At 42.2% G+C, this 7,947-nt stretch overlaps 1 pseudogene; it reads left to right on the top strand.

Annotated features, from left to right (window-relative positions):
• The first annotated feature begins 1,702 nt into the window (after positions 1-1,702).
• LOC119963703 lies at positions 1,703-2,731 on the top strand (annotated as a pseudogene).
• The last annotated feature ends 5,216 nt before the right edge of the window (positions 2,732-7,947 follow it).

Genomic DNA, 7,947 nt, shown 5'->3' on the forward strand with positions numbered 1-7,947 from the left:
CTGAAAAAGCTGCAGTCAGATAGAACACCTGCTCTTACTAAACAGTACTTCAGACCTTTATCAAACCCACTATGGAAAAGAACCACTCAGACAGACCATCTGCTCTTTCTCGGAAGCACTTCAAAGTAGAAAAAAAAAGAACTCAGACAGAGTGCCTGCTCTTTTTAAGAAGGACTTCAGAGTAGAAAAACCTCACAATGAAACGAGAGGAACTCAGTCAGAGCACCCGCTCCCTCTAGGAAGCACTTAAGAGTTAATGGACTTGAAGTGCTATAAAAAGAAATAAAACTAATCTCTCCTTTGATATCATCTTCAGCTGTCAATCAAGAGGCTTGTAAAAGTCAATGCCAAAATCAATGTAGACAGCTATGTACAGTGGGATAAAAGAAGTCATCCTGTAATATTAAAACCACAGAGCCTATTAAAACTTCAAAGCAAGTGAAATACTCTAAGAAAAAAGCTGCAGAATGACTGTCCTGTGAGAGGGTTTTAGGACAGACAGGCCACAACTGTGGATTGATCTGCTGTGGGATGTTAAAGATGAAAGAAAGCAGGTTTCAAGACTTCACAGACACAAAGCGATGCTCATCCCGGGGCAGACACCTGATCTGGCCCCCTCCAGCCCAGCCCCATCCCACCAACCCCCAGCCCCTTTGAAGGACCGCGCCCCCGCCCCATGGCATCTGGACAGTGGCTGCTATGCCCTTGTGCTCCCTGGAGGTAAGTGGAGAGGGGTATTCACCGCCTCCCCCCCGCCGCCCCCACACCCCCCTCAGAGTCCATGGTGCCTGGTCCCTGCTCTTAAGGACCTGTAGTGATTCATGCCTGGATGACTTCCTGCTGGCAGAGGGGAGGGGTGGGGGGGGGGGGGGATGGGGGGGGGGGGGGGGGGGGGGGGACAATCTATTCCGAGGATTCAAAACCTGCCCTTTGTTCTCTATTCTGGACAAATGATTTCCTTTTGCGCCATAATAATTCTACGATTCTGTGATATTAGCATTAAAGTCAGAAAATGGTCACATTAATAACTGATCAGCCAATATAGCAAAGAAGAAGATAAGTTGCAGTTGTGGGACATATGCTTCATCGGAACTATGGAAGGATCTGATCTCCCTCCTAATCTGTTTTTTCTTTCAGTTCCTGATTGACTTTCTGTGTATTTCCAGTCAATTCTGTTTTTTCTTCAGATTTCGAGCCCTAACGATTTAAAAAAAAAGGTTCCCTTGAATTTTTATTAATTTTTATGGCTAATTGTTAAAAGTACGATTTTAACAATAATCATAGAGTTGGATTCTCTATTCTCCCAATTGTGCTTTTCTCGACGGCATGCCATTCACTGACAATGGGATTCTGTCTTCCTGCCACTTGGAAATGGGATTTTAAATTGAAGCCACCCCACGCCACCTGGAAACTTGCAGGCAGGGTCGCAGGCCGCCGTCGGGAGGGTCGCAGAGCGATCGGTCGCCACATTCCCGATTGTGGGAGAAGCGTCCAATGGCCAAGACTGGTTGTTGAATTCTGGTTGTGACTAGCTTTTAAATAGAACAATGCAGTCTTCCAGCCAGAAGCAGCAGCAGATTGATGTTTGGAAATGAGGGCCAGGGCTGCAGCTCACCAAGTTGGTGGAGTATGAGACAAAGCACACGGAGCATCTATATAATTTCCAAAGGTGGAATTGGAGGATATGAACAGAACTGAAGTACACGCAAAGTTGATTGAAAACCTGGTCAGAGGGTTTTCCATCTTCAAGAGCTAAATCGTTAAAGATGGTGGATTACTACCAGGTATTGGGAGTACTCAAAAGTGCCTCTCCAGATGAAATTAAAAAATAATAACGTAATCAGGCACTGAAATGGCACCCTGATAAGAATCTTGACAATAAGGAAGAGGCAGAGTCGAAATTCAAACAATTTGCTGATGCATATGAAGTTTTTTCTGATTCTTCAAAATTCAATATATCTATGACCGTTATTGGAAAGAAGGATTGACTAAAACTGGTGGAGGTAGTCATTATAGCAAAAGCTTCAACTATGGCTTCATATTGTGCAATCCTGAAGACGTTTTAGGGAATTCTTTGGAGGCGGGGATTCCTTTGAAGATTCTTTCATGGATGATGCCTTTGATGATTTCTTTGGATATCAATGAGGTAGACGAGGAGTTAAAAGAAGCAGGAGTGATGGAGAGTTTTTCTCCTTTTGGTGGATTTTCTGCCTTTGATCTTAGTTTTACATCATTCAGTTCATTTGTTAATCTTGAAACTACATCATTCTCCACTTCTTCATATGGAGGTGGTGGAAGGGGTAACTTCCGATCAGTATTGACATCTACCAAGTTTGTTAATGGAGGGAAAATCAACATGAAGAGGTGTAATGTTTTTGTCAGATGGCCTGATTTATATTTAAGACCACTTGTAGCGAAAGTTATAAACAATTTATTAGCATTAACTGTGGGTAAGCTATACACAAAACAACAGATGAATAACAGTATGAACATGCACAAGCAACCTCTCTCTTCCAGCTCTCCAGTCAGTCTGAGGTCACCTAACTCGAACATTCACTTATATACTAATGAGACTCTTAATGGTCAGTCAGTGAATTACAACACAACCATGATTTCCCGACAACAGGATTGTCGAAAATGGCCAAGAATGAGTGAAAGTAGAGGAAGGTGATCAATTAAAAACTTTAACAATAACTGGTAAGGGCAGCTACTATGATTAGATAACAAGTAACGATTCTCTCGTATTTAACAAGTGAAAATGGATGAACACTCATGGGTGAAAAGAGTTTTGAGTGTACCATGGAAGGAACTTTGCATTATAAGTTACATTATTCAGTTCAAAATAATTTTGCTGCTTGTTATGGCACCGATAATCTGAAGCTCATGCCGTACTCGGAGTTTACTTTGACAGGTCCACAGAATAGGACCATCTGGTATTGATTTTTTTGAGTTGTCTTTCTGTATTATTAATTTATTGATGCACTTTCTTGTGTAACCATTTTCACTGAGCATTTATCGTTTGAATCCACAGATTATTCCACTCTAATCCAAATTTTCTAGTTAAATGAATGCAAATTAGCTTCCAATTTGCAGGAGGATTTAATGTCTTAAACTTTTTCTAACTTTTTTTTGTACTTGCTAGTAAATATAATTCAGAATATTTAATGACAGAGTTTGTAGTTTTTGCTTGAAATTGCATCTTTTGTGGTTTAGTTTTTGCATGTATACCACTTCAGTGATATTTTGGGGACTGTTGGTTTTATGCTGTTGTAACCTGACAATTCAACAGCATAACATGTTGCTGCTATATGAAAAGAAATCTTGATGACACAACCATTAAAAAGGGCATGATTTTAAAAAAAAGAAGCAGTGGCAGAGGGCAGGTCACGCACCCGGCATGTACACTGACATCATGCGCCTGTGCACGAAATGAAAATTGTTTAATGTCACGAGTAGGCTTCAATGAAGTTACTGTGAAAAGCCCCTAGTCGCCACATTCTGGCGCCTGTCTGGGGAGGCTGGTACGGGAATCGAACCGTGCTGCTGGCCTGCTTGGTCTGCTTTACAAGCCAGCGATTTAGCTGAGTGAGCTAAACCAGCATCCATGCTTTGGTGCAAAATCTCAGAGGAGAGATTCCTTTATTTTCCAGCTCTGCGCAAGCAAGGCAACAGGACTGTGAGGAACCGAAGATGGATCATTTAAAAAAAAAGAAAAAACAGAAATTGAGACAAAAATAGTATAAAGATGATTTCTTGAGTTATGGCTTCGTTAATTGTGTCAATGCAAATCAGGATGTAAAGCCCATTTGTGTTTTATGCAGGGAAGTACTTTCAAATGAATATCGAAAACCCTCAAACCTTCAAAGGGATTTGAAGACTAAGCATGGTGAGTTTGAGGACAAACCTCTTGATGTTTTTAAAGGGATGCAGCAAGAACGTACCTCAGCAGCTGAAGTTCTTAGCAGAAATGTAAAATTGAATGACAAAGCAAGTGACATTGTAAGGACCAAGCAGACTCACCTGTCGCATTAAAGGGACATAAAAATGGTGTGTCGCGAAGGTTGGCCGGCGTGGGACCCGATGGTCAGCCAGTTGATAAAAGTAGGTCCAGAGAAAAGAATTTTGAAAAACACTCAGCTATATCATTCTATAATTCTCTGAGTTAAATGATCAGGGGTGGGATTCTCCATCTGTTCAAGGCAGTAGGATTCTCCGGTCCTGCAGCAGTGAAGGGGAAATTTGGCTGAGCGCTAAATTCTCCGTCCTAACTGAGCAGTGTGAGTGTGGCAGACCTGCAATGGGGAATTCTGGCCCAGATGTTCTGACTTAACGATGCTGACTGAAGGATACTGTTCAGAACACTGGGGAGATCTCCCCTTCCCTTCTTCAGAAGAGTGCCATTTATTTTTATGATGTGGAGATGCCGGCGTTGGACTGGGGTGGATTTATTTTTCTACCTGAGAGAGCAGATGGTACTTTGATTTAACATCTTATCTAAAAGACTGCATCTCTGGCTGTGCGGCATTCCCTCAGTACTGTACTGCTCATGTGTGTGGAGAGGCCCTTGACGCACATCCACGTGACAGAGTCTGACCACTGAGTCAAGACTATCACTCCCACGATGCCGCACTGATGGTATAGTTGAAATTGGAACTTGGAACATTGGAAATAGGAGCAGGAGTAGGCCATTTTGTCCCTTGAACCTGGGAGGGACAATGAGATTTCTTTGCATGGAGATCATGGGACCAAAGGTACATATGGTATTCACGGAATAAATGCAAATTCTTGCAGTCTCATTAAAGTTCTTTGACATAGAAATGTTTTTTCTGTTTCATTTCACTGGCACAAACTTAAATTTAGGTTAAAAAAAGCGATCCAGATGGCTGGGATAATTTCTATTTTTCGGCTGTCTTCATATTCAGATTCAAACTATAAAATTTCACACCTGCATGACATGCTGCAAATGAAATAACATGAACCAGATGCAACTCAGCAGGAATTTCGAACAAAATGATCGCATAATTTTCCATAATTAGCAAAAGTAAAACAAAAATTGCCAGCAACATATCAGTCTTCAGCCTTTTGGTCTGAACATTTATTTCAGCACCAAATCTATCATACAGAACTTGTAGGGCATTGAAAACATTTCTATGAAAGGGTTAAACGCCTCAGCGAACAGGACATTATTTTCGCTTTGCAATTGTTGTGGTCTCAGGTCAAGTCTGTAATTCAAACTACAGTGTTTGGTGGGATAATTGTTTGATCGAGGTGTGCACTTAAAGAGGGAACTAATTATTTAATTTACTACAAGTGTAATGATCATGCAGTTACAGTTGAATGTAAATTGATTACTCACTTGATCACCCATTGTAAGCCCTTTCTTTTTATAGGCTGCTTTTCATCTACATTTTTCAGTGCAGGAGCTCCCTTGACTGTTAGTTTCTTACTTACAGGAGCCAGAAATGGAAACTATTTTTCTTTTTGTTATGATCTGTCAGTTTTTCATCTTGGCACTGCGATGATAGGCTTCAATTCATCTTGTATATTACATTCTGGTAGCCTTTGACACAGCTAGGCAGTCACGAAGAAACACAACGTTTCTCTGTGCGCAGAAAATGTCTTAAGGTGATATGAAGCAACCAAATTTGTTTCTCCTACCCTATTATTTTAGATGTATAGATAGGAAGGAACATTATTTCAAAAATCAGGACCGCAGGTAAAAGAGAGGTAACAGAGGAGTTGGAATAGCCTTTGTCTCATATACTGTAGATTTGCTTTCACTTAGGTGAAAAGGGGTTTGCAGTTTTGAGGAATGTCCATGGCCTTTTTTCTTCCTATCTGAAAATTCTCACAGCCACTTTTCCCCCTGGTACAGGAGTGGGTGTTTGTTGTGGAAAGTGCTCATTACGTACAGTAGAGACAGCAATATATCATGGTTGCAATACAAATTCATTACAAGTCAGTGTTGAATCATTTGGCTTACAGATTTCTACTCTCAAGGAAGTCACAATATGCAGGTGGCTCCATTTGATTTTTTTAATACAATGAGTCACTCATTAACCTATTTTTAGTTTGATTGTGGCTTGAAAAGAAGTGGAGATGGATCCCTTCTGAAAGTGAAGGAATTTACAGGAGAAGGAGGTGACCTCAGCAATGTTCCCTGTCACCCTGAAGAATTCTGACGGCCTGGTAGCTTGTTCATGGAGTGGCCACCATTCAACTTCAGTTCCATTTATTTCTGTCTTCTGTGAATTGCAACTCCGTATGCAATTTGCATTGATACAGGGCTCGTTGTGTTCATAAATTGACGTTTGTTTCAGTAGGTTGCTCATTTTAACACAATGGCCCAGATTAAGCAGCTGTTCGATGACCCAGGTTAAACAGCAGTTCAATTCATCTAACTTCTATGAAATCTGTAGAATAAATTGGCAGATTTTCAATTGACTAAAAGATTTGACAATGGTTTAGATATTGGCGAGGGCTGCTAACCTCACTGGATCATGAGAGGTACAATAGCAACAGCAAGGTACAATCTGATGTTGGAAACAATTGAGCAAGATGTTGGGCTGGGTTCTCCATTGAGAGACTAAGTGCTGATGCCAGGACTGAATTGAGAGTGTTCTGCATATGCAAAATCAGCGCTGGTCCCGGAGCGATTCAGGACATACTGATGGGCTGGCACCAGTGCCACGTGGAACAAGTGCAATTCCAATGCATGCCAGTGTTTGATACAACAGATTTGGGGTTGGCACTGGAGAGCCTGACAAGCAGGAGCTGCAGATAGGTACTCCACTCCCCACCCACCCTCCTCCCAGCCAGGAAGATGGCACTGGTTGCACTGTCCATCCCATAGATGGGTTGGCTGGGGCCAGATGGTACCTGGAGGGGTCATACCGTACGACCCGTGTTGCTAAGTTTACAGTGGGCTGACAACGCCATGCGCAGCTGGATGGCTGCCTTGTAGGCTGCAGCAATGGTGTCCATGCCCGTCCGCCCCTACCCCATGGCCCACCTCCTGGCTGCCTCAAGCTGCTCCCCCCCCCCGGCCCTGGCAGAAGCCCCCCAGCCAGCAGCCCAACTGTCAACACACTATAGCGATGTTGGACACTTTTCATACTCCTCTCTCTCCCTCAGCAGCCACGGCATCTGTTTCCCGATTTTAAATACCACAAGTGAACCTCACTGTCAGTAATATCTCGAGGCAAAGGCAGAGCATAGCGGAGGTCCAGAAATTGCCCGATTGAGCCCGTTAATGATATGCCAAAGATGTTTGCTGTACAATTTGCATGCCCATGCCAGCATGGAATGCATTTATTCCACTGTCGAGGCACCATAGCATGGCATTCCGTTGGGCGCTCAGCACCGACCTTGATTTTCGGCTGACGCTCGATTCTCTGCCTGATCACGTTTCCCGATTCCAGCATCACTGGATGAAGAATCCAGCTCATTATATGTGTTAATATGCCTTTTAGGTAAAAAGAGGCAAGGCGTATTAATATTTTATTCCCCTGTATATGGGTGATGTGATACATTTATTGGCCATCTCTCAGTGTCTGATGTTGTTTGAAGTTACAATCCTCAAGCAGATGATGATCCCATGATTATGTTAGGTAAGAACTATTGCAATATTGATTCAAGGATGATAAAGGAATGGAAATATATGCCCAAGTCAGGGTGATTTGCATGAAAGCCATGGGAGAGTTGGTAGGATGGTTCCCCTTTTTCAATCCGACTAACCATAAGAACATGTGTTTTAAAGAAGAAATGTTTTAACCTTGTGAGTGCTGTGACTCTCAAGAACAGACACAAGACGCATTTGCTCATAAAGTTTAAAAAAAGGATCAAGAAATGTTTTTCTCTTGATATCTGAATGTATTCACAACACTTATCACGAACACACAAGAAAAAGTGATTACAGAAGAGGTGGCATGCACTTAATGACTTCTT

The sequence above is a fragment of the Scyliorhinus canicula genome, chromosome 3 (assembly GCF_902713615.1).
Source record: "Scyliorhinus canicula chromosome 3, sScyCan1.1, whole genome shotgun sequence".
Lineage (NCBI taxonomy): Eukaryota > Metazoa > Chordata > Chondrichthyes > Carcharhiniformes > Scyliorhinidae > Scyliorhinus > Scyliorhinus canicula.